The 27,863-nt window shown below is 36.6% G+C and overlaps 1 non-coding gene across 1 annotated transcript; it reads left to right on the top strand.

Annotated features, from left to right (window-relative positions):
* The first annotated feature begins 12,514 nt into the window (after nt 1-12,514).
* TRNAA-UGC (transfer RNA alanine (anticodon UGC)) lies at nt 12,515-12,586 on the top strand. The gene has a single exon. It is a non-coding gene; the product is annotated as a tRNA-Ala (tRNA).
* Nucleotides 12,587-27,863: the final 15,277 nt, after the last annotated feature.

Below are 27,863 nucleotides of genomic sequence, written 5' to 3'. Positions count from 1 at the left end.
TTGAGCATCTACCTTCGGCTCAGGGCGTGATCCCAGGTCCTGGGATTGAGTCTCACATCAGGCTCCTTGCAAGGAGCCTGCTTCTCCTTCTGCCCGTGTCTCTGCCTCTCTTTCTGTGTCTCTCATGAATAAATAAATAAAATCTTTTTTTAAAAAAGGTCAAGTCTATTTATCATTGAAGATTCCTTGCATTGACTGATGCTTAGAAAGTCATTCCCTCTGTAGAAAATGTCTTCTTCACTTTCTTTCCTATAAACATTATCCTTTAATTTGTAGCTTTTTAATTTAGCAGAAATGTGTTAGTATGAGTTCCTTGAGGCGAGGGCCATCACTAGCTCGGAAGCACACCACGCAAGGTGGGGAGTTCTGGGGCGCCCTCCATCTGCATCTCATGCATCATGAAAAAAGTATGGAAGGGAAAATGAAAAGAACAAAGGACTTTCTTCTGCATTTTCTCTGCTCTTCAAGTGGGAAGTAGTTTGCCTTCTCTGATCTTTTATTCCCCTTTGGTGTGCATCTTCCATCAGCCCCATCATGACCACCTTTCCCCATCACACACTCGATCCTCAGCCCCAATACCACATTTGGTTCCTTATTCTCAGGCAGCGCTTGGTTGTGTCTCCAACACACATTCTTCTAAATAACAGTAATGATTTGGTGGATTATGGTTTGAGAAGACCTGATCGTTTTCCCCATTGATAGGGTAGTGAAGACTCCCTGGAAGAATAAAAATCTATTGTAATGGAATACTATAGATCCTAAAAGCAAAATTGAAAAAATAAATGCACTCAAATGATCTTTGACAGCTAGAAGGATCTAAAACTCTTGGTGGATGACAGATGATGAAGAATTTTGGTTTCTAATTTTTTTTTACACAAAGTCCAAGTTACATGTTACATTAGTCTTCTTGCCAGTCAAATTTAAATTCATTCATGCATTCATTCTTTCATCTAGTTGTTGTTTTTCCCACCAAAATTTCATTAAGCAGTTACTAAGTGTCAAAGTAGCATATTTAGGTATCAGGGATTGGAAAATGAGTAACATTCAGCCTCTGCCATTGAAAATCTCTAAGCTTGGTGAAAGATGTGGACAATACGGAGAGATATAATTCTGAGGTAAAGGCAGTGATAGAGACATGGCCAATTTGTTAGGAGAGCAGCTGGAGAGGGTCAGCTTCCCCAAATTGTTGGATGTGATCAGAAAGGCTTCCTGAAAAGAATTGTTACAGGTTACATTAGTTTGCTTACTTCAAACAAGGGGAAGTAGAAAAGTAGCCACTGGAAGGCAGAGATGCACCAGGACGACCTAATTCTGCATGTCTTTCAAATTCTGAACATGACATAGTAATAGCACATCCTCTGAATTTATTAGGAGTGCTCCCAAATAGTGAGCTCTGGTCCACAAATCAGAAAACCTGAGTCACAGACCCTGTTAGCTGCATGCCCCCATCTCCAGCTGTGTCTGCCTCAGGAATGGGCCCAGGCTGCAAAGTGGTGCTGATTAGCATTTGCAGTTGGTAAAACAGAGCCACACCTTGTTTGAAAGCAGTAGAGATTACTACTCAGTTTGGCTAATATGTTTGTGAAAATATAAAATATAATGTGATATTTTAAAGGTGTGCAGGTACTATCAACGAGTTTGTAAATTTGTGTAAGTAACAGAAACTTACTTTTTCTGTAGTTACAAGGCATATCCTCCGTACCTGAATATGAGTATTTTCTCTCTTTCTGAAGAAACATTTCTAGACAGAATTATCAAATTTCTACTTTGAGGTTTAAAATATCAACGCTAAAAAAATTTTAAAAAATAAAAATAAAATATCAACGCTGCATTATTTTTAAGTTCAATATGAGTTAAGAGGTTTGCCAACATTTGAAAAAATACTAAAATAAATTAATAGTTGCTAGAAAAGAAAGCCAGTGTCCTTCTGTTGGTAAATCTGTCCAATTAAGTTCCTTCCTTGTGCATTTCAGATGACGATGAAATCACTTGTGAAATGTCTTATTATTTTTCCTACATTGAACCTCTTACCCATGAGCACGCTAGTACTCTGGGGATAGAATAAGAAGCATAAGCTCTTAGAAGGAAATTATAGTCTTTGATGTTTTTAAGATTAAATATAGGCTTGTTATAGGAGCTGAGAAATGACCTTTCACATGTTCTTTTTTTTTCAAGATTTTATTCATTTATTTGAGAGAGAGAGAGCAAGAGAGAACACAAAGTGGGGGGAGGGGCAGAGGGAGAGCAAGAAGCAGACTCCCCACTGAGCAGGGAACTGACACAGGGACCCTGAGATCATGACCTGAGCCCAAGGCAGATGCTTAACCGACTGAACCACCCAGGCACCATTCACATGTTCTTTCTAGTAGCTTTCAGAGATACTTGATTCTCTAAAATTGAACAAAAGGAAGCATAAACATCCTATTGTTCTCTCTCATCTCACTTTGAGTTTCTTTGATTTCTTCTCAGATGTGTTCTGCAGACTATTCAATTTATAGTCAAATTAAAGCTTGACATCCCATGCAACCAGAGCTAAAGGAGCCTTCATAGTTTCAGTGGACATTTAGACAATCTAGAAAAGTCTCATTTCTAACCTGATTCCTTTAACGTTCACACTGAAAAATCCCATTTTATTATGACTTTAAGATGTACCTCTGTGTGTGTCCATAAAAAGGAGAGAGAGAGTTTTACCCTTTATAAACTAGCCACGTAGAATTTCCATTACTAGCACTTTCCACAACAACTTAGATTCATTCTTCAGCGTCGTTTCCACCCCCATTCCCCTATTTCCTCGGTTAGGTTTGCCCAGATTTCTAGTTTCTCAGTAGAGGTTTCCATGTTTTTGCTGACAAGGCAGACATCCATTCCACAGCGCAGCACAGTCAAATCAAAACCGGATGGAAAGCACAAAACCCGCCTGCACTTTAGTCCTGGCTTTGTCAGAAATAGCCCTGTCCTTAGGCAAAGTATATAATGTAGGTTCATATCTCCAGATCATTGCATTAGCTACGAAGGTTATTTTGTCTAACTTCTCATTCAGACATGAATCAGCTTGTTCCTGTTTTTCTCATCTGCATCATAACAGGAATAATCGTATTTATGGCACAAGGATGCTGCGTGGCCAGAATGAGACACTGCATGCTGAGCTCTTAGAAATGCCTGGCACCTAAAAACTCTCCTGTAAATATCAGCTACTACGTTGGGGTGAGATGGAGATTGGGGAATGCCTGGGTGCAGGTGACCATGGCTGGGACTCCAGATGTAGGTGGGATCACTCAGGTAGAGTGTTGAATGAGGAAAGACTCCACACCTGTGGAGTCTGATACAGTAGCCAGGAGCCACATGTGGCTATTTCAATTTAAAAGTAATAAAATAAAAACTTCAGTTCATCAGTAACACTGGTGGTGTTTTAAGCGTTCAATATTCCCACGGATTCAGTGGCCACTCTACGGGACTGTGTAGATAGAGAACATTTTCAGAATCACAGACAGTCCTATGGGAAGCTGTGATGTAGAATAAAACCCCAAGGAACACATTCCAATTAAGGAATCATGACATTAGGGGCTAATTCAGCAAGTATTTACCTTGTCATGTACTGTACTAAAAACCTTAATAAACTATCTCCACTTTTCCTCAAAAGCTCTACAAAATACTCATAATTGCTATTCACGTGTTACATCAGAGGAAACCATGAAGGATGGCGTAAAGGGTGGCTCTGGGTAGCTTATCAAGGGTAAGGGGCAGGGAATGTCATGACCCAAAGTTAAGTTCGATTCCAAAATAGCAGTTCTAGATCAATCTTTCATTGGGTTGTCAGCTCTACTATCACATGGGGCTGATTCTGAGATTTCTACAAGCCCAGCATCATTCATATCAAGAACAGGCTACACATTCTACACATGTAGGCTCCCGTTTCATTTTTGAAATTGCTGTATCTCCTGCAGCCACAAAGAATGGTGATAATAATGAGACAAATATTTTCAAAATATTTCTGACTTTTCTAACATCTAAGAATTAAACATTAGATATAAAGATACAAACCAAGATATACTAAGTTAAATAATTTACCCGATGGTGCATTTTTCCAGTTTTTTCCCCCAGTTTTATTGAAACATGATTGACAAATAAAATTATATATATTTACCACTGGAAGATTTGGTATATGTACACATTGTGAAATGATTGCTACAATCAAGCTCATTAGACATCCATCAACTCACAGACTTGCCTTCTTTTTTGATGGTGAGAACACTCAAGATCTACTCTTTTAGCAAATTTTGAGTATATACCACATATCATTAACTATAATCACCATGCTGCATCTTAGATCCCCAGAACTTCTTGATCTTATAACGGGAAGTCTGTAGCCTTTGACCAAGATCTCCTTTTCTCCACCCACCCACCAGCCCATGGTAAGTAACTATCATTATACTCTCTGTTTTTGTGAGTTCTATATTTTTTAGATTCCATATGTATGTAAGATCATACAGTATTTGTCCTTCTATGTCTAACCTACTTCACTTAGCATAATATCCTCAGATTGATCAATGCTATCACAAATGGTAGGATTTCCCTCTTTTACATGGCTGAATAATATTCCATTGCATGTACCACATTTTATTTATGCATTCATCCATCTGTGGCCATTTAGGACATATCCAAATCTTGGTTATTGTGAATTAATCTCAATGTGCATGTTATTAGTGTCCACCTTGGGACACTTTGGGTGAAGCACAGAAATAGAACCAGTTCTTGGATTTTAAATCAGATGCTTTTCCCACCTGTGACCTCCCCCTGGTGTCTCCCTGTAATGTGCCAGTGTAAGACGCACATTTGGTGTATTACTGATGCTTCTACCTTATTTTACAGTCTGTTGTCAAATACTTCCTGAGGACAACTGAGCTATAAATCACAGCTTTTCCTCTTTCTACCTGAAAAGGATGCCTTGAGGCAGCAGCCTGCTGTCCCCGACCTTTGTTTGTGCCTCATTGTGTTTTGCATTATGTCAATAGTCAAAAATGTTTAACTATTTTGCTTGCTGAGGTTTTGACAGTGCTGTAGATCTATCATCAATCAGAGTAGATGATAAAATTAACACAATCAAACTCTATTGTAGTCACTCTGAAGTAAAAAAAATTGCTTTTTGGGAATAATAATAGCTTTTTCCAAGACTCTGCTTTCCCTTCTCCTTCTACAACTTGCTGTTGGTGATTGGCAGGTGGCAATCTCTTTCACTTGACGTGTGTCTGCATTTATGTTTTCTTCAGTGACATTTTGGTGATATGTGTGACTCATGTGATGCTAATAATACTTTTCACATTCATCTCATTTTTGCCTTTATATACTTACATAAGCAGAAAATTACTATATTCGTATAAAAACTGTTCTGCAGAATTATCTGTGAACTTAGAGAAATACTGTTTCATTTGATGCTAAAAATGTCATTGTTTGATTTTTTTTTTTTTTTGCCATCCCATCAACCTCACTTTAAGAAAGACACTGTATCAGGAAAAGAGGGAAAATGAAGTTCTCAGAAAACCAAACCTGAAACCCAAAACTGAGCATCTGTACCTCAGTAAAGCCATGACGCTAGTCCTGTGTACCAGAGCTATAGAATTATAGAAGAGACATGTGATTTATTCTCGTGGGAAAACATATTTCAAGAAAATTACTGTTGAGATCATTAAAATGATTGGTAACATTCTTGCCTCTGTTGTGTGTGTTCAATAAGTGCTTTTTGATGGACTAACAAATGTCAGTTTTCATGCAGAAGTGCTTTGTCAGAGTTTGTATTTTAAGAAATGTAAATATGTGAAACTTATAGAAAAACACCTCTGTAATCTATCTCTGTAATCTTAATGCTAGGTAGGATACATTTTATTTTCATACCTGTCCTGCAACTGAATATAAAATTTGAAATGGAATTTTATTTTTCCTTTGAGATTTAAAATTTTTTTTTTAAGAATTTTTATTTATTTGAGAGAAAGAGAGAGAGCACACAGGACAGGTGGTGGGGATGGGAAGAGGGAGGAGCAGACTCCCCGCTAAGCAGAGAGCCTAATGCAGGGCTCCATGCAGGGCCTGATCTCAGAACCCTGGGTTGGATCCCAGGACTCCAGGATCACAGCCTGCGCTGAAAGCGGATGCTTAACCAGCTGAGCCACCCAAGCATCCCATATTTTTAAAAACAAAACAACTTTTCTAAAGTAACCCCACTTTGTGAAGTAGCATTTTATTTTTTTTAAGAATTTATTTATTTATTAGAGACAGAGAGAGATTGAGAGAGAGGCAGAGACACAAGCAGGCTCCATGCCCAAGGAGTCTGATGTGGGACTCGATTCGGAGTCTCCAGGATCACACCCTGGGCTGAAGGTGGCGCTAAACCGCTGAGCCACCGGGGCTGCCCATGACGTAGCACTTTAAAATGTACACATGAAATAAGATTGACATGGTAAGTAACTTAATTAAGAAATTTATATTTATGTTCCACCATGTGTCTACCCCATTCGAGGCATTGTAAAAAAGAAACAAAATAGAATTCCTCATCTCTGTAATTCAAAGATTTTGCACCCAAACCATAAATAATATTTCAGAAGACAAAAATGAAAATCACATGAAAAATATAGACATTTTATATTTATAAAATAATTTTTGAACTATTTAAATAGATAACATTACTATTTTTAACATCTGTTAGTGTTGTTTGAGAAAAACTTATGGAGAAATTGGTGTTAATATGGACCTTGAAGAAATGGTAAGATTTGGATGAAAGTCTACAAAATGTAACAAAAGTCAGCTACCAATGCTGGCTAAAGACAAAGATTTAGTTATTTAGAACATCTAATAACTAAAAACCATAAAATACCATAGCAGGCATATTGTAAGCAAAATTGTGGTTGTAAGAGCTCTCTAACGTAAACAAGCAATGGAAACTTAATTTGATGTTGACTGCATTTAATTCCAACTAAAGTAAGTTCATGTAATTCACAATGACAAAATGGCTACCACTAAAATAAACTGGGAAGAATTGATTTAGATTCTCCCGTGTTTTACTTAGTCATAACATTATCTCATTCATAAGATAATATGAACACAAATTATTTTTATGGCATCCAATTTGCCTATGTGAAAAGTAGTCTTTGCCACACTTGAATTCTTGCAAGTTCTTGTTATATTCGAAGCTTTTGCCAGTTTCCTTGGTAAGACTAGAAATACCCAGGGAAGAAAGGTGTCAGTAGATTTATACACTGATGTCCCTACACAATTGTATATTATAGCAGGGGACACAGTGAAATAGGACCTGATGTAACTTCTGTGGACTTCCTCATGTTGACTGACACCGCAGAGGGAATTAGCTGACTTTACAGTGATGAATAAAAATAAAAAAACAGAGGGAGAACACGTCAGAGAGGGCCTAACCATTTCTAATACTGGGATGAATTATTAACAACAGCAAAAGGATATAGGAGGAAAACTTCATTGATAATAAATGAAATCAATCCTTAAAAAGAGCTTTGTGTTAACCACAGAGCGCTAGTGAGTGAAATGTGTATTTACTCCCTGAGACGTTGTACGTGCTGAAAATATAAACAGGCAGTTTCTGCTGAAATGAGAAGAAAAGGCGATCGAAGGGTGACTGCCCATTACCGCCACCCTGGGGAAGCTGCAAAAGCAAACAGAGTTAATGGGTTCTGAAAACCAACCCAAGAACTAGGAGAAACCATTGTGGGGAGAAGGCTGAGTCATGGTGGAGGAGGACAATTTGGCTCCCTGGAGCTGCCCGAATGAATACCACACACAAGGTGGCTTCAATGAGAGTTTATTTTCTGGCAGCTCTGGAGACCAGAAGTCCAAGATCAACGTGTCTTCAGGGTTGTCTCCTTCTGAGGTTCTTAAGGTAGAATCTGCCACGACTCTCCCCTGGCTTCTGGTGGCTCGCCTGCAATCCTTGGCTGGTAGACTCACCACCCTACCTCCAGAGTCACATAAAATTCTCATGTGTGTGTCCAGATTTCCCTTTTATAAGGAAACTGGTCATATTGGATTAGGGCTCATCTGACTCCAGCGTGGCCTCATCCTAACAAATCATGTCTGCAATGATCGTTTTTTCAAATAAGGTCAGATTTTGAGATACTGTAGTTCAGGTCTTCAATATCTGAATTTTTTTTGGGGGGGGAGGGTCACAACCTACTCCATAACAGAAGACTGGATCCAAAGTGGGCCAGATCCCATGAATGGGAGAATAGATTCAGGGAGAAACCACCCCCATCCCCTGTTCTGAGCCCCTCATGGCCCACCCCCAGACATGGATAGGGAACCTATAGCACATCCCAGTGCCCAATAGAGGTGTCAGGATATATTCGTTTGTGATTGTTGCTGTAACAAATTTCCACAAATTTTGAGGCTTGAAACACCATACATTTATGATTTTATACTTGTGGAAGTCAATAGTCTTGATGCTATTATTTGATATTTTATGTTTATAATTTTTTTTCTGATTCTCTGATCTGAATATGAAATTTGAAAAGGATTTTAAAGCTTTCCTTTAGAACTTCAAAAATAGAACTAAGAAATTATATATATATATATACATATATATACACACATAATAAGATTTATATTTAAATTAATTAAGAGATTTTTTTAAAAAGATTTTATTTATTTATTTATGATAGACATAGAGAGAGAGAGAGAGAGAGAGAGAGAGAGGCAGAGACACAGGAGGAGGGAGAAGCAGGCTCCATGCTGGGAGCCTGATGTGGGACTTGATCCCGAGACTCCAGGATCACACTCTGGGCCAAAGGCAGGTGCCAAACCACTGAGCAACCCAGGGATCCCCTAATTAAGAGGTTTTTAAGAATCATTACATGTCTAATTCTGTGTAATGCATTAAAAAAGAAATATATAGACATAAAATTAAAATGTTGCTATTTTATACAATATACACATTTCAAACCATATATCCAACTGAAATTATAAGAAATACTTTAAAAGAAGAAAGGTTAAATATAAAATCTGTAAGGAAATAATGCACAAATTATTTATTATTATTTCTATTATTATTTATTGTATGTCTTCTACCTGAAGAGATACAATTCTTTTCAACATTTGTTCTTTTGAGATGGGCTTACGGAGGAGTTAGTGCTTGATATCAGCCCTGACAATTTGGTAATATTTGATTAAAATCTACTAAACATGTGTGGAATGTCCAACCAAAAATGATGACTAGTGGCAAATAGTTCTTTTCAACACCTAAAAACTCAACATTTTTGTTAAGATTAAGGTGTCAGCATTTTACTTTCTTCTGGAAGTTCTAAGGTAAAGCCCATTTCCTTGTCTTTTTCAGCTTCTAGAGGCACTGCATCCCCTGGCTTCTAGCCCCTTCCTCCATCTTGAAAGCCAGCCATCACATCACTTTGGCCCATGCTCCTGTTACAGAACTCCTTATCTTACTCTCTGCCCCATGTAAAGACCCTATGATTACATTGGACCCACCTGTATCCTCCAGGATAATCTCCCTGTCTAAAAATTCTTGATTTAATTACATCTGCAGAATCCCTTTTGCCATGTAAGACAACAAATTTACAGGTCTGGGGATTAGGACTAAAACTTCTTGGAGCGGGAAGTCATTATTTGAGGCAACAACAGAGTGCTGCCAGATACTAGCTGAGGAAGGAAGTAGATGCCACAGGCTCATGGCCAGCTAGGAGTCTTGAACATTTCCTTATGTTGCCCATGGATTTCCCCCCACCCATCCTTTCACAAACTACTAGAAAGGTCAATGTTTCCTGTTGCTTTATTCAAGTACTCCTTGTGGTAGATCCTACTGGTGTTCACTACTATCTATGTTCTCTTACCTTCCTGGGCACGTGGAAGACTATGCTTCCTGTCATCCTGGTATTCTTGCCAAGGGGCCATGATTGAAATTGAATTTTACTTTCCCACTTTCCCAAACAACAACAACAAAAAACCCTACTTGTTTCTCCATGTTCCCTTTTCTTCTGCTGATGGGGCCAGTGACTAGAAAAGTGGTTAAGATACTATCAGAATGAGTCCCTGAGGAACAATGTGGAGCAGAGACTTCCATTTGCACTCTATCCTTACCTCATGTATGTTGTAAGAGATTTTGTATGTGTAAAAAATAACCTTTTTTTTCTTAAGGATTAAGTCACTGCCATTTTGGGGTCATTGTCCATGTCATCTGGTCTTCAACTGAACCATAGCACATGAATTTTTTTTACTGTATGTGTTTTTTTTTCTACCAAACTGTGAGTCTTTGAGAGAGAAAAATAGTTCTTTTAATTATATTCTTAGTGATAAAATAACATTTGGCTTAATTATGGTATTTGAAAGAGTAAAATAATTAATCAAACAATGCATTCTTGCTTATGTAGAGTCTTCAAGTGTTCTGTTACTCAAGTCTCTCTGTCTTCATCACAGAGGAAAGTTGAGGATATTTTGCAAAATATGGATTTTTAAGTAATTCCATATACTTTCACAATGAAATTTTATCCATGCATACTGGCTATAAAATCTTATTATTCAATTAAACAACATTTAACAAAAACAGAAGGTAAGTTGTTACTTTTTGGTACTTTTTTAAATTTTTTAATTTAAATTCAATTTGGCAACATATAGTATAACACCCAGTGCTCATCACATCACATGCCCTCCTTAGTGCCTGTCACCCTGTCACCCCACCCCTTCATCCTCCTCCCCTTCTGTAACCCTTACTTTTCAGTACTTTTAAAGACTACAATGATTGTCTTGTTCAAAAGAATTGCCTATATTTTGGATTTACTTTAACCAATATTTGAATTCTGTACTTTACGTTTTTTCAAAAGGAATATTAACATCTGAAGTTAAATATCTAGGATTATAGAAAATGATACATGGATAAAGGTTTTCTAAAGCCATCATTATATTGGAACCAGAAGCAAAAGGAAAGGAGGTACTTTTTTTCCTCTTGGTATTCTGCATTGTTTTGGACCTTCTGCTCTATTAGTTGCATTGATATATATCCTATATCATTGAATTGGTTCATAAGTGAGTTTATTATTCTTAGATTCTGATCTTACCTTGGCCAAAAAATGTCCAAAATTGCTAAGATAGAGCAAGGGTATGCTTTAAAGTTTGCATCTTCTTAGCAAAGAGAACCAGTATCAGCGCCAGAATATGCTCTTAGTGATAACTCGGAAATTAGATTTTCTGTAAAGCTCCAATGAGCTCATCAAATATTTAGAGAGCCCTACACGAATAATCCTATCAAGGGATATGCTGCATTCAGCATTATGGGTTGTGGTAATCAAGCAGATGAAACCAAAGAACAGCTCTTTCATTTACTTCTGGTATTTTTTTTTATTTTTTCATTGTGGAAATGTTATTTATCAAATAACTATTTCATCTCTATCATTGTAGCCAGTGAAAACCAAGTGCTGATAGTTCTCCACATTTTGGTTTCCTGTCTCCTGGAACATGCTCCACTCAGAGCAATGGTGCTTCCTCTGGCCACGGCCAATGCCATGTAACTTGGATGGGCTGTTAGATCCAGAATGCCATTTCCCTGTTCTGAGGGAAGTATTGTTATGGCAACAAATAGACTCCTGCTTTATTTTTTTCTTCTCAGTAACAAGACCCTCTATTCTGATCTTCACCCCAGGAAGGATATTAAGGTGGTGCAGAATACCCCACCCCAAAATACAGCACTCTTGTACAGGGATTATTTTGAGATGAGGGCAACTGTTTGCTTGGAAGCACACCCTAAAATCCCGTTGTGATGCCCCCAGCCTGCACTGTACCAGGACAGAAATGCTAACCCTGTTGCCTGAAGGCAGCAATGCCCTAAGGAGATGCTATACCCTTAAACCTTTCTAGAGAGCCCTTATCTCCCATTGGTTTTCCCCATACATTTACTTTCCTTTGTCTTGTCACTTTTCTACTGATTGATTGCTCCCATGTCCCAACTACCCCTCTGAGTTACTCATCCCTGGATTTCTCCCTCTTATATGTGGTGGGGAGAAGGTATTACTAAACTGTTTTTCTCTTGTTAATATGCCTTATGCTGGTCTAATTTTCAAAGCACACACACAGAACCTAAGGAAATAGAGGAGAGAGGTTTTTTTTTTTTTTTTTTTTTTTTTTTTTTTTTTTTTTTTTTTTCTCCTTTCCCCTATAGAAAGGAATAGGGACATGGTGCGATATAATTAAAATATTTTCTTGGATCAATGAGTGGGAGACCACAGAAATAAGATGAATTTTGAAGGACAGTAGTGCTTCATCATGTCTATAAATAATGTTTGGGAAGCTAGCACAATGTGAGCTATAAAGCAGCAGGACTATTCTATATTAATGGTGCAAAACAGTCCATGAGGAATGCTTAAGAACTCCCTGTGACTGAAATTTGAAGCCACAGGAATCCAGTGCTATTTCGTTCCCTAGATGGAGATCATCTGCCCATCTCATTAAAAGGAAAAACTGTGCCAACTCATCTCCATGCCAGGTTGCTTTCAGACCTGGGGATGTAGCTCAGTGGTAGAGCATATGCTTTGCATGCATAAGGCCCCAGGTTCGATCCCTGGCATCTCCATGACTTTTCCCCCAACTGTACTCACCTGTTTTTTTTAGACTCATTCATTAAACATCATAGCATCCTCATAGTGGAAGGTATGTCATCAGCCCTGCACATGAGTATAAAGTGACATCCTTCTCTACTAAATGAACTATATGAAAAGCTCATATTGTGGTAAAAATTTCTCTTAGTATTAACAGCATCTTTTTATTAATCCAAAATAAAAATCAAGCCTTTTCAACAAATCTTCACTTCCCTACTTGACTCATTTACATTACTGCTAACATCTTATTTCTTTTAATAAAACCATACAAATGGTCAGGTGAAAACTTACCTGCTCTGCCATGGGCAAGGCCCACTTAAAGAATGAAAACACAACAAATGTATTTATGACATTTTTTATTTTCAAAGTCTTTTCACATAGGATATCCTTTTAGTATTCACAGGAAAATTATAGGAGTTAATGATGCCAGGATGCCTCATAGACTTTACAAAGTAAAGAGATGTCTTTGTTGAGTTCCCCCTTCTTCTGCATTATGTATCTATTTGAATATCAGGGTGCACTTTCATCCTGACATCTAGTTGTATCTCCCATTCTCATCAGATCGAAGTTCAGGTAACTCTTATTACGCCAATCGGCCTCCCTTCTCAGAGGACACATGATGATGTTTGACATGAATGAAGTTACAGTTCTCCCTCTGTGTTGAGTATCACCCCTGAAGTGGCACTGCTTGCCGTTACTTGTTTGCATTATGAATAAAACCTAGAGATCCCATGTTCAACACTTAATTTGCTAGGATAAATCTAAGACCTTCAGATCAAAGACATTTTTAATTATGTAATACAAGGATGTACATGGATTCATATTTCAGAGCAATATTAAAAGCCCCCTTAACTTATTCGCCATCTTTGAGAAGCTATTAAACCTGAGAAGAGAGTGAACCAGTTTCTCTAATTACTAACATATATTATACATTTTATTGCTTCATTTGAAATAGTATCTTTCTTGGTCTGCTCTCAAGGTCAGTGTCCCCTTTCCTAGCGCACGAAGATGCTTGGGAAGAGGGAGAGAAAGGTTAGAGGCAGCAGCTCTGCCCCTGTCACTACCTGCCTGAAGCCCTGTGACAATCCCCGTATTTTCTTGACAGCCTAAAAGACACCCTTCTTTTTCTCAAAGCGTGACTCAACTGTCAAGCTCTTGAACTGAAGTCAAATACCATTTCATTTTTTTGTATTCTGGAAAATGAGAGGACTGTCAGAGAAGCAAAATCAGAAACCATAAAACAAATAAATAAGTATTGGATGTTTTCTATGCCATAGGGGACCAAAGGAGAAAAAAGAAGCCATAGGATATCTAGGTGTACCCATAGGAACAATGAGGGCAACAGAGTGTGCCACGTGTCAGGCAATGCTCTTAGCGCTTCACACTGACGTTAGCTCGTTCATTCCTTTCCACAACCTTACGAGGTAGGTACTATTTTCAGTCCCATTTTAAAATTGAGAAAACTGATGAGATGGTGTCTGACACAATAGCTGCAGGTCATAGATCTAGTGGAGCAGTGTGGCCACTACACAGCCTAAGAATCAGTCTGGCCCTGACACTACATAGCCAACTAGTGTCAAAAAATGAATTTGCCTCTATGGATGCCATAGATTGCACACAGGTGGTAGCAAGCTGGAGCAGAAACAGGCTGGTTCGACTCCACACTCAGGATTCCGGCTAGACTAAATGTCTGGGTGCGCTTTGCAGCCCCAGTGACCTCCAGAAGTTTTACTTCACAGATAACAGAGATATTTAGCTCAGAGGCATTTGGAGGAATTTGAAAGGTTGACATATTTTATGTGCCTTAGTTCCTGACATCCTCACAATCAATAAATATGAGTTCCTATTTTTTCCTCTATCAAGTAATAGAAAGATGATAGTTAAGGAGTCTTCTTATTCCAAAATACATATTCCAAGACAAACCCATTATTTGGAGACTCGAGAAATATAACCAAAGAAAAAATATGTAAGTAAATGGAAATATAAATAATTCAAAAGTTATTGTGCAATATTTTAATTACATTTTAATGTAATGGTATAATTATTCAGATTAGATTCAGAGTACGGTAAACATGTTTTGAGCTTGAAGAAGGGAGAGAACTGATAAACTGGTAAGGTTTGGGAATTTTTAAGGACTAGGGAAACAGGGCAAGTACTGAAGCCTGAATAGCTTTTAAAGAGGCAAAATAGTGGTGTGCCTGGGTAGCTGAGTTGGTTAAGTGCCCAACTCTTGATTTTTGGCTCTGGTCATGGTCTCAGGTTTGTGAGATCAAGCCCTGCATTGGGCTCACCACTCAACACAGTGTCTGCTTGAGATTATCTCTCCCTCTCTCAGCCTGCCCCCTGCATCCCTGGTTCAAGCACGCTCTCTCTCTCTCTAAATAAATAAATAAAATCTTTAAAAAAAAAAAAAAGGAGAATAGAGGCAAAAGAGTTCTCACCATCTGCCACATGGCAACATGCCCAGAGGAGGCCAGACAATACAAGACTTAGGAGATCAATGTATCCACATTCTTTAGGAGTCAAGAGTTAATAATAATGCAGAGTTAGGGAGTGGGAGATAAAGCAGGAAAGAAAACTTGCATTCAAAGTTGGGGTGATCATAGGCATCCAGGAAATTTGCTCTTGATGTTGGCAATAAAGGGAATTAATTGCTCAACATTAGACTTCATTGTTTTTGGATTTTTCTATTTCCTCTTCACTTCTTGATTCCTATAATACCCAGTTCAGAATCACTCTCTCCTGCAAGATTCCTTAGGCCTGCCAGCCACTGTCAGCTGCTCCGTCACTGAATGCCCAATGCCCATGCTTCCTTTTATCACAAAAATCATCACACACGATTATAACTTTTGGGGTATTTGCCTCCTCTTCTGGATGTGAGCTCCTCAAGAATGGAGATCATCTCTTATTCATATTTGTATTTTTTATAATAAACTTTACATTACAGTGGTTGTAACTTTACAGAAAAGTTGAGAAGGTAGTACAGAGTCTCCACGTACCTCTACACACAGTATCCCTTATTAACATCATTTCTCAGTATGGTACATCTGTTAATATGAAAGAAGCAATATCAATACATAATTAACTAAAGCCCATAGTTTCTTCAGATTTTCTTAGATTTTATCTAATGTCCCATTTCTGTTCCACAATCCTATCCAGAATGCAGCATCACATATAGTTGTGCATCTTCTTAGTTTCCCCCAGTGTAACTGCTGTTCAGAATTTCCTCGTTTTTGATGACCTCACTGGTTCTGAGGTCAGATATACAGCAGTATAAGGTCAGGTAAGTTGGAGGGGCCCCCTCTATTGGAATGAGTCTGATGTTTATCTCATGAGTAGATTGCTGTTATGGGTTTTTGGAAAGAAAAGCACAGAGGGAAAACGCTATTTTCATGACATCATATCAAGGCTATACACTGTCAAATATCTTATCGTCATTACTATTGACTTGATCACTTGGCTGAGATTTTTCAGGTTTATCTACTATGGAGTCCCCTGACGTTTCTAGACTGTACTATACTCTTTGGAAGGAAATCACTATGGCATTTAGTGGCAGCCTGCACTAAATGAGTAGAAAGTTAGGCTTCCCTTTCTGTAGGGTGGAGAACTATACATTATTTTGAATTATTTGGTACAGGAATTTTCTAACATTTATTAATTCATTCAGTCACTTAGTTATCTTTAAGCACTCATGGATATTTATTTTATACTCTGGATCATAATCCAATGCAACCTTATTTTGTTGGTCAAATGGTTCCTGTTTTGGCTCTTGGGAGCTCTCTTAGTCTCCCCTCTCTCATGAATGCACACTTGTGCATGCTCTGCACCTTCCAACTTTCTGACCCTGCACAGTACTGCGGGCTCATCTTGCAGACTTTCTGTCTCAATTCTGGAATCAACCATTTCTTTAAAGGGCTCCAGGTTTTTTGTTTGTTTTCTTGTTTTGCTTTTGTTTTGTTTAATTTTTGTTTTGGAGAATGGTATCAGAATCGAGTATTAGGAGCTGGGTGTGCTGAGGGCCAATGAGGTTTCAGTTTTTTGAGATCATCTCACCTGCCTAAGCAAGAAAACATATGTGTATGTATACTAAAGCATGAATATCTACAAATATTCCTGGGTGTGACCATCTGTATCACGTTGAGTGAAACATGAGTTCCTACTTGATGTCTCCACCTCCAGTGCATTACTACATGGGTGATCCTAGCCTCCTCACCTTGCTTATCTGTAAAGTCCCACGCTGAGAAATCTCTCTACCCACATGTTCAACAGCAGGACACATGGACCAGAATTGTTACAGTAGCTTCGGAATTGTTAACCTGTAAACCACACTGAAAAAACAGCTTTATCAACTAGAAGGCAGTTTGTTTTGCTTTTGGTTGTACAGATTCCACTCATTTCCAAAGTTGCTTTGATGAGAATCTTCCCCCATCCTCTTGCCTGGGGTTGTTTCATATATTTGTAACAGAATCTCTTGTCACAGCATTAAGTTCCTTCCTGGGATGATCTAACTTCCCTTACTGATTTTCTAATTTGCATTCTTTTTGTTGTGAAGTTGTATGGGTTTTGATGAATGAACTACATCATGTATCCACCATCACAGTATTGGACAGACCAGTATAAGTTCCCTATCTCTCCCCTGCTTCACCTATTCATCCTCCTCATCTCCCCACAAAGCCCGGGCAACCACTGATCTTTTTATCATCTCTTTAATTTTGCCTTTTCTAGGATGTGATATAATTCGAACCCTACAGTATATGTCTTTTTCAGACTGTCCTATTTAATATGTCTATATCCACATAAGATTCCTTCATGTTTTCCATGGCTTTGTCGCATATGAATAATTGAAATGAGAGACAAATATAGTATATGTATGTATAGATGGAGTATATTTTTATCTGCGGTAGTTATCATGAAACATAAGACACCAGGAGGCACTTGGGGTTTAATTATTATTATTTTTAGTTGTTTGATTTGCTTTGATTTTTGTTAGAGCAGATGCATAGTACTTGAGTCCCTGAGCATCTATGAGTTATGGGCATGAATTAGAGAGTCTCTCAATCTCACAGAAGAACATGGAATACACATGTACAGATATAGACACGAATGGGAGCTATGTATTTATTTTAAAGCTATTTCCCCTAATGTCCATGTTTATGATGAAATCACACTCAAGCTATATTTGCTAACTGTGAAAACTTAAATGTATTGTACTAATGATCAAAAATCTATTGTTGAATTAAGAATGGCTAGTACTGTAGAAGAAATAGCAGCTGCCTATGGTGATTTTGATCTCTTGTTTTAACTTCAATAGTAAAAAAAAACTTGAATGTATTTCATAAATGCTGAAATACAGAAATAAATGTATCTTGAATAACAATGTGGAGAAGACACCAATAAGCACTTTAGTAAACTGCAAATTATTGTCCATTACAATGTCCAGAAATGTAAGCTTCAGGGAGAGTGGCAATTCTCCTGGAAATTGGATCCTTGGAAGGGTCATTCGGCTGCTTCCAAGCTTTGATCTCAGCACTGTGAATTGTGTCTGTGATAGCAATCACAAGCAAGGAAGTGGGTCAGATTGCCACTCTGAGAATAGGATTTTTCCACTAACTTCCTGGTGGTTGAAAAAAGTATTCTGTGCCAACTTGCTTATCCTCACCTCCATTTAATTCCTGTCCTTTTATAGAAACACAAAAATCTGTTCCCCAATTAGCAATGTATCTCTCTACCAGTAAATCCCAGGGTCATGAATGCTGATGCTCAGATTCAGAGCTGTGTGCAGGGGAGGCTGTTTGACACGCGCAGGGGTTGTAACATACTCAGTGCTCCGCACACCTTCTGGGAGCTCCCAGGGCGCCACCAATGCAATTATGTGTTCCTCCATGGGCTCTCATTTCGTAGCCCCTCCTGGGCACAGTGCCTCTCAAACTTGTCTGCTTTCTCTAGTCCTTGCATAAAACTCTTCTATTCTGTAACTTGCAGTGATTTTTCTCTCTGATCACATTCATACTGATGTCCTGTGATAAACATCTTTCTTCAAAGGGTTGAAGATTTATTTAGAAATTTGTAGATTGTTACATTTATATACGTATTTACCTAAAAGCAGGAAAAAGGAAAACTCTGGTTACATACTGATGGGTTATTTTTTATAGAAAAATAGGTGAGAATAACTTTAAAATGCTACAGTGTTTACTATGTTTTGTATTCATATAAGTAATTTACAAGTAAAGAAAAATGAAAGAAGCACAATTAAATATTCTTGCCCAATGCAAAGTAAACACCCAAGATGGTTGTGTTTACAGTCATTACAAAGTAAATAAAGTCACTTAAGGCATGTAAATATATATCACTAATATCTCACAACTTGTAGCCAATTGAATACACGTATTGCAAACTGTTTGCAATGTAGAAAGTTTAAGCAATTATTTCTTACTTTCATACAGACATGAGTCTGCAACAAACTTACTAACCATGATAAATACTGATTTTGTCTTGAAATTTCCTTCATCAATACAACCAATGCTCAAAATTAAGATTTCAAAATATATGTTTTTAGTTCTCATGTTGCATATTCAAGAAACAATAGTTGAGGTTGTTACATGGACTTCTACTTAGTAAATCTTGTGATCCGAGGCAGAAATGGAAAATAGTAGTCCCATCTATCAAGAAATAGATTTAATTTTCAGCTATCAAAGTTGCAATGCAATCCGTAATGCAGGGCTTGTACCGAACATGCCCTTCATGTGTTATTTTGCTGTTTTATGGTATCTGTCATTTCTGAGACCACCATTCATAATGATGTCAAGTAGAATTCCTCATTCTTGCTATTATCACTCACAACCCACTTCATAAATAGCACTGAATAGGATGGAAGGTGAAAAAGTGCTTTTCCCAAAACTAATGGGAGCCTTATGCATTATTATCTTATTTCTTTTGATCACAGAAATGTGCTTTTCCTTTACATGTGTGTCAAGCTGGGAAAGAGTTGCCACATTTCAATGGTTATATAAATGGGAAGGTCTTCTGTACTACTCCACTGTCATATGATACCTCTCTTTGGGTAGGCCTCAATATGTATGAAGTAAACTAAACTAAACTTTGGGATACTCCAGTGTTTAAACTGTGCTCTCTCCATTATAGCCTCATTCAGTGATAATATTATGGACCATGCAACTGGGACTGCAGTGAATATAGAAATTTCCAGCTGTAAGATAATCATTAAACAGTGCATTAAGTCCAAAAGATTCTCTGCTTCTCTATGATGCAAGAATTTTTTTAAAAAAAGTATTTGAAGTGGACCTTCTCTATTAAAAATACATGTTTAAACTTGCTTCTGTGTGGTATTAACTTTAACTCTCTTGAGATAGCAGTTCTGTTATAATGGTGTTTCTGATAGCCCTAAGTCTTCTTTAGGGATATCCAGTTAGCATTCCAAAATTACAGATTCTTCTGTTTACTAGTATTGAAACTGGAATCTAACTTTTTCAGTGTATATTTGTATTTCTGAGCAGCTTAGTTTTCAAGATTTATGTTAGAAACAAATTGGCCCTTCAGTAGTGCTCAACTCAACTCAACTCAACTCAACTCAAAGAAAGCAATCACATTGGTAATCCATTAAAAAATCTCTGACAATATAATTGCTTTATTTTTTCCATTTGAAAAAATAAAGTAGTGATGACAGACCTATAAGTAAACTGTCATGTGGGAAAATTAAATATAAATAAATACTTTCTGTATGTATTATTACTCAATTCCCAGAGCAAATAAGAAGGCTGAGACTACTTTATATTTCTCACTTAAGTAAGTAGATTTACATAATTAAGATAATTATTGTTTCCTCTCCCCTGAAATAAAAATAACAGGTAGCAAACTACTTAAAATCCAAAGACAATAGAATATGTTCCTTTCTATATTATTTATTCTTTTGAAGATTTATTTATTTAAAAGAGAGCCTGTACCAATGAGTTGGTGGGGGGTAGAGGGAGAAGGGGAGAATCCTCAAGCAGAGTCCCAGCTGAGAACAGGGCTCCCTCTCACAACCCTGAGATTATGACCTGAGCTGAAACCAAGAGTCCAGTGCTCAACCAACTGAGCCACCCAGACACCCTGATATTTCCCTTTTTAAAATATTACTTATGAAGTGGAGCAAAAAAGTAATTTGTCCAAAAGAATATGAATAACAAGTACAGAGAATATCAAAACCTTTAGTCGATATCCTCATGTATTTTGCCGAGAAGTAAATACGAATGATTATCATGTCTCTAAGAGAAAACTCAACCCATATATAAGCTTGTTGGTTTAAATTTATCAATCGTGTCATTGCTATTCATTTTATACTCTTGCAATGTTTGAATAAAATATTACCTTATTGAGGGTAACAACTGCTAACATTGAAGCTCACTAATAATTTTTTCATTAGATATCTTCCATACATCTTGGAACTCAAATGGAAAAAATAAAGCAATTATATTGTCAGAGATTTTTTAATGGATTACCAATGTGATTGCTTTCTTTGAGTTGAGTAGATTTTGATGGGTATCATCTATGTCCTAATTTCTCAGAAGTATTATTTATGTGCACAGAAATCTATATGAAAGATGACTGATTTTTGAAAAAAATAATTTTAGGTATGGTTACAATTTTACATATCTACAATTTTATGAATCAAATCTTGCATACTATATATAGATACAAATGTTAAAGCATTGCTGTATGTGGTTTCTTTCTCCTAAGTCTTTATATCTTAATAATGCTTCAAGGTCTAGGACAGATCTCATTCTATCTATGACAATGATAATCAGTAAATTTATTGAGCAACATAATATAGTGTTCAAGTGCATGAGCTCTACAGCTAAAATATCATCTCCTCCTTTAATAGATGTGACCTTAAGCTGTTTATCTTTTGTGTATCTCCATTTTCCCTGTTATAAAAGGGGAAATGATAGTATGGGTACAGAGCTGTTGCGAGGATTCAGTGAGTTAATAAATGTAAACCATTTTGAAGAGCGACACATAGTGTTTTATAATTGCCAATTACTGCTCTCTCATTTAACTTTATCAAAACCCTATTAGTAATTTTACCTTTTCATTTTTTGAGATAAAAATCTGAAATTTACCCTTTTTAATTAATTTGTCTAATGTTACATATACTGAAAGAACTGTAGCCTGGGCTATAATCTGGATTATATGACCAAAGTCCATATGCTATAATTTCTCAACCCATATGCATTTTTCCTGGTATCTCCATATTTTATTATCCTTGGATTTAATCTGATAATGAAATCTGGTAATGTTATGGCATAGTTCTGAATTGATCTATGTACTGTTTTATAGACACTCTTTTCCATGTTTTATTTTATTTATCCAGATAGGTTAAAATCTCATCAACGGAAAAGGTTGTGTCTTAACACAGCTCTCCCTTGGTCTGGTCTGTACTATCATCCTGAGGGAATAGTACTTACTTAATACATAAGATTTTATTGGAACAATGCCAGAAAGATATGGTTTTAAAATATGCAAATTTAATTACAAATTTCTGTAAACGTTTTCTGAAATGCTGGCAAATATATTCAGCACAACCATGATTTTCCTCCATCAGCCATCATTGTACCCTTCCTGAAAGTTTTTGATGCATAAAGGTTGACTAGAATATTCTTGCACAGCTGTAACAAGAGGCTGAAAGTACATTACTCCAAAAGAAAAAAGAAAAGGATGTCGATAATTCCACCTGGCTAAAGGCATGTGCAATAATTTAGCTGCACAGCACAAATGGTATTCAAAATCTGTGTTCTCTTTAGTTGCCAAGTCTAAGCTTGCTACATAAAATTAGAGTTACTTGGAGTGATTCTGAATTATAAAATGGTAGTCTGCAAAGAACATCTGTGCTCTAACCTCTAGTATAATAAATGCGGGATATATTTATTCAGGGTAATCTGGAGTAAAATATGCCTCCTTGAATTAGTAAACTATTGACTGCACATAAAAGGACCGACAGCTGAATACCTTGTGTAGGGCAGCTGAATACTTATTATAACATATTTTGCATTATAGAGGCAATAAATAACACTATAGTGAGACCAAGAATCATGTGTAAAAGCCATAGTAGCAATAACTATAACTTGACCTGTTTCCTGAACTTTGGGTAGGTCTCTATGCTCAGCAGCAGTTATAAAGGACTATAATGAGAACCAAGGTATACTTAGAGTAGGAGAAAATAAAAATGTAACTGGAACATAGATATTCCTAACAGCACAAGCTAAATCTTCTTTATGAGAAACATTTTAATAAGGCCATGCAGAAATGTATTTGAGATAAAATATGATCATTAATGCATGTGGTTGTGCTGTTATATATATTTATATATGACATGATCTGTTTCCCAAAGCTCTCTTTTGAAAATAAATTAGGTGCTAAAGTTTTAAGCAAACAATATCATTTATGTTTCAGCTTGAAAATAAAGGACATTTTTAAAAGGTCTGATCTGAATTATAGTATGTGTTCACTCGCTACAATATGTAAAGCTCTTAACTGATAAAACACTTTTTCTCCATCAACAAGAAAGTTCAGTATTATAAAAATAAGAATATTTCTAATATTGAGCTGCTCCTTAACAAAAGAAACAGTAAATCTCACTAAACGAAATTTAAAAACACAAAATTCATCCATTAGTACTATTTTATTGGCTAGTAAAATGTCTAAAATGAACTCTAACAGCCAAACATGATCCACAGCAACAAACATTTATTTCTTATTTAAATTTTAGCACTTCTCCCTTGAAACAGTAATCATTTATTACATAATCATCTTTTAATGGCACACTATTCCATGGTATAGCCACTTAAGACATATTGTGATATACTTTTATTCTCACAATTTTGAGGATACTTATTTAAAATAATTTAGTGACTAGATATGACAGTACAAATTTGCTTGACTAGATCAAGGTTGAATTTAAAATTTTAAATAAATATGAATTGCAAGAAACAGACTCTTAGCTATAGAGAACAGACTCATGATTGGGGGGGGGGGGACTGGTGAAGGGATGGGTGAAACAGATGAAGGAAATTTAAAGAGTACACTTATCATGATGAGCACTAATGTATAGCATTGTTGAATCACTATATTGTATACCTGAAACTAATATAGCACTGTATGTTAACTGTGCTGAAATTAAAATTAAATACCTAATAAAAAGAATGAAAAAATATGAATGGCAATTTCACTGAAAATTACTTATGCATTTATTGGAGTCTTGAATATTTTAAAAAAGAGTTAGGGTGGCACATGACAAAGATGAATTAGTGAAATAGAAATGTTATATATAGCAACAGTAAATAAGAGAGAGCTTTGCAAAAATTCTGAGTTTTGAAAATGATAGATTAATATGGCATTTGGCCAACAGGTTAGAAAAATACCCAACTCAAGGCTAACCCTATTTAAAATGAAATATTTTACATCAAGTTTACATCACATATGAACTCCAGCATCCTCACCCAGTGTGAAATAACTAGTTTTTATGTTTTTTACACATAGATTACAAAGTTTTTTCTACTCAAGATGTGTGCTGCCCATCACTGCCCTTCCCTTGCAACATGAAGAACATGACCTTCCCTCACAGCATGGCATCTATACCACTACTTGCTCAGCTTCTGAACCTACCCAATTGGCCAATATCTCACCATATTCTATATCCTTAATCCTTCCTAAAAGGTCCCTTCATATCCCACCTTATCTGAAACCTCTCTTTCCTCATAGAAAATAAATTCAAAAAAAAAAAAAAAAAAAAGAAAAAAAAGGAAAATAAATTCCCTCCATCTCTCTAAAATCTCAGTATTGTACCTCCCATATTCCTAAGGGTCACTGCCCTTTTCTGTTTACACTTTTGATTCCATATAATTATTTTTCCACCACCTTATAAAAAGGTGTAATGATCCTTACAACTGGGTATAAATTACTTTTCTGTTGTTACCACAATCAATTGCCACAAGCTTATCAGCTTAAAACAACATCCATTTATTATCTCATACTTCTCTGGGTCAGGAGTATCAGCAGTTTGGTGAGCTCAACTGGGTATTCCACCAAATTCATAAGGCCAAACTCAGGCATCTCTTAGTCTGTGTTCCTGTTGGCAGGGTCTGGGGGAAGAATCTGTTTCAAGTATAATTCAGCCTGTTGATAGAATCTAGTGTCTTGCTGACATAGTTATAAGGTCCTCATTTACTTGTTGGCTGTCAGAAGGGGCAGACCTCAGATCTTAAAGGCTGCTTACATTCCTTGACATATAGTCCCCTTCTTCATCAAAGCCAGGAATTGTATGCTAACTCTGCCTTGAACTTTGAATCTCTCAGACTCTCCGCTTCTGTTTTTAACTCCAGTTTGATGCCTTCTTCATGACTATACCCAGGTTTCTCAGTGTTATTTAAAAAGTATCTGCAATATAGGTTGATGCCAGTAGTGAGCAAGAAAGAACATCAGACTTAAACCGGGTCCTAAATACCACCAACAATCCTCCTACATCTCCTAGTGAACTTTCTCTTCTGTTCTCCAAAATAATGATTTAAATATTCTCTGTTATCTTCAAAATCTCCAACTCCATGACTGTCTCTTTCACCTGAGAAAATTGTAGACAAACATCTCATGTACAAAGATGCAAAAATCCTCAGCAAAATATTAGCAAAACAAATTCAACAATGTATAAAAACATATATGTGTGACGACCAAATAAGATTTATCCCCAGGTTCAACACTCAAAAGTCAATTAATGTAATCCATCAAGAGCCTAAAAAATCACATTATCATATCAATAGATACAGAAGAAGCATTTGACCAAATATAATAGCTATTCATGATAAAAACTCTCAGTAAACTCGGAACAAAGTGAAACTTCCTCAACTTGATAAAGAATATATATGAAAACCTACAGCTAACATCATAGTTGATGGTGAGAAACTCAAATCTTCCTCAGTAAGATAAAGAATGAGGCAAGGATATCCCCTCCTCATGACTCCTTATTAACACTTTATTGGAAGTAATGCCTAAATGAATAAGACAAGAAAAGGAAATGAAAAGTGTACAGACTGGGAAAGGAGAAATAAATCTTTGTAGGTGACATGATAGTTTATGTAGGAAATCTGAAAGAATCAACAAAAAACTTCTGTAATGTGTAAATGATTACAACAATGTTGCAGGATACAAGGTTATTAGATGATAGTTAATTGTTTTCCCTTTATACCAACAATGAACAAGTAAATTTGAAATTAAAAACACAATAACATTTACATTATTGTCTCCCAAAATGAAACATTTAGGTATAAGTCTGACAAAATATTAACATGCTCTACCTTAACTTAAGTATAAAACTAGAATGAATGAAATGGAAAAAGCATTAAATTAATAGATATATATCTTATGTTATGGATAAGAAGACCTAACAATATCAAAATGTCAGGTCTTCTGAACTTAATCTGTAGATTCAATGCAATCCCAATAAAAATTCGAATGAATTTAAATGTTGGCAAACTGATTTATACGGGGAGACAAAGGATCCATGATAGCTTGAAGGAAAAAAATTTGAATGAATAAATAAACTCTGGTACATCCAGACAATAGAATATTATTTACTGCTAAAAAGAAATGAGCTGCCAAACCATGAAAAGACATGGAGAGCCTTAAATACATATTATAAAGTGAAAGAAGTCAATCTAAAGAGGCTATCTACTGTGATTCCAACTATATGACAATCTGGAAAAGGCAAGACTATGGTTATAGTAAGAAGATTAATTGTTTCCAGGGACTGAGTAGTGGGGATGGGGGGAAGAAAAATAGGCAGAGCACAGATTTTTTTTTTTAATTTTTTATTTTATTATTTATGATAGTCACAGAGAGAGGGAGAGAGAGAGAGAGAGAGAGAGAGAGAGAGAGAGAGAGAGAGGCAGAGACATAGGGAGAAGCAGGCTCCATGCACCGGGAGCCCGACGTGGGATTCGATCCTGGGTCTCCAGAATCGCGCCCTGGGCCAAAGGCAGGCGCTAAACCACTAGCGCCACCCAGGGATCCCAGAGCACAGATTTTTAAGGCAGTGAAAATAGTCTGCATGTTACTGTAATGTGGGGTACGTGTCCTTTCATGTTTGTCTATGCTGAGAGTGAACCCTAATGGAAACTATGGACTTTGGGTGACTATGACGTGCCAATGTAGATTCATCAATTATATCAAATGTACCACTTTGATAAGGGATGTTAGCAATGGGGGATGTTGTGCATTTTTGTGGGGATAAGGATATATCTGTACCTTCTTCTTAATTTTTCTGTGAACCTAAAGCTTCTTTGAAAAATTGGGTTTTTATTAAAAATATGATTAGTTAAGAGGAACAAAATGTCTAATCCCATTTGTAGACAGAACTATAATTACAAGTGATACCCAAAGTTTTCTTTTGTTGCCTTGCTTGACTGATATTAATTTAAAAATATAAAAAGTCTTTGTGATTTTAAAATTAAACCATACATACAAAACGAAAAGTAAATTGAGAAGATTATGGTATAAAAACCAAATAGGATAAGAGGGAGAAAAATCTTGACCAAGGTATCAGAAAATATAAAACCAAAAAACAAAACACAAAACCTCTCTTGAGAGGTAATTAAAGACCTTCAGCTCAGGGTGGCCATGGATATCCAGTAAATCTCTTGCTCATTTATTTTCAAGGTTCTGGGCTGATGGGATAAATAATTTTCATAGCTGTATAATAGTAGCTGGAAACAGCAGCATGATAGGGGATTTGAAAGTGCCTGCATGCTGTACATAATCTTGTCTTCCTGAGTTGCAACTGCATCATTGACCAAGAAGGAATACAAATCTGATTTTCCTTCACCAGTGTAGAGTAAGAGAATACCGACTTATTAGTTAAATATTTCCATCGCATCCCTCCTTTTGTAAAATGTTTGAGGAATGAGCATGTGTTTCAGAATTCTCACTTTAGAACTGTTCACTCACAGGGTTTTAGTTAAAATTACATTTGGATCCATCTGGCATTGCAGAAGTAAAAGATCTTCTCTTCAGTTGAAAGGGAAAACACATTGATCATATGCTTTTATCATGCTGGAAAAGCTGAATGTTTTCCATTTTTTATTAAGTAGGAACATAATGAACAGCACGATCAGAGCCCAACTTATGGTCACGAACCACAGGACTTGGCAAGCACAACCCCTCATGGATTTTGGAGCACTTATGCTCCCACTACCCGCTTGGATAAACGTA

The sequence above is a fragment of the Vulpes vulpes genome, chromosome 5, assembly GCF_048418805.1.
Source record: "Vulpes vulpes isolate BD-2025 chromosome 5, VulVul3, whole genome shotgun sequence".
Classification (NCBI taxonomy): domain Eukaryota; kingdom Metazoa; phylum Chordata; class Mammalia; order Carnivora; family Canidae; genus Vulpes; species Vulpes vulpes.
This window is presented reverse-complemented; position numbering and strand designations above follow the sequence as displayed.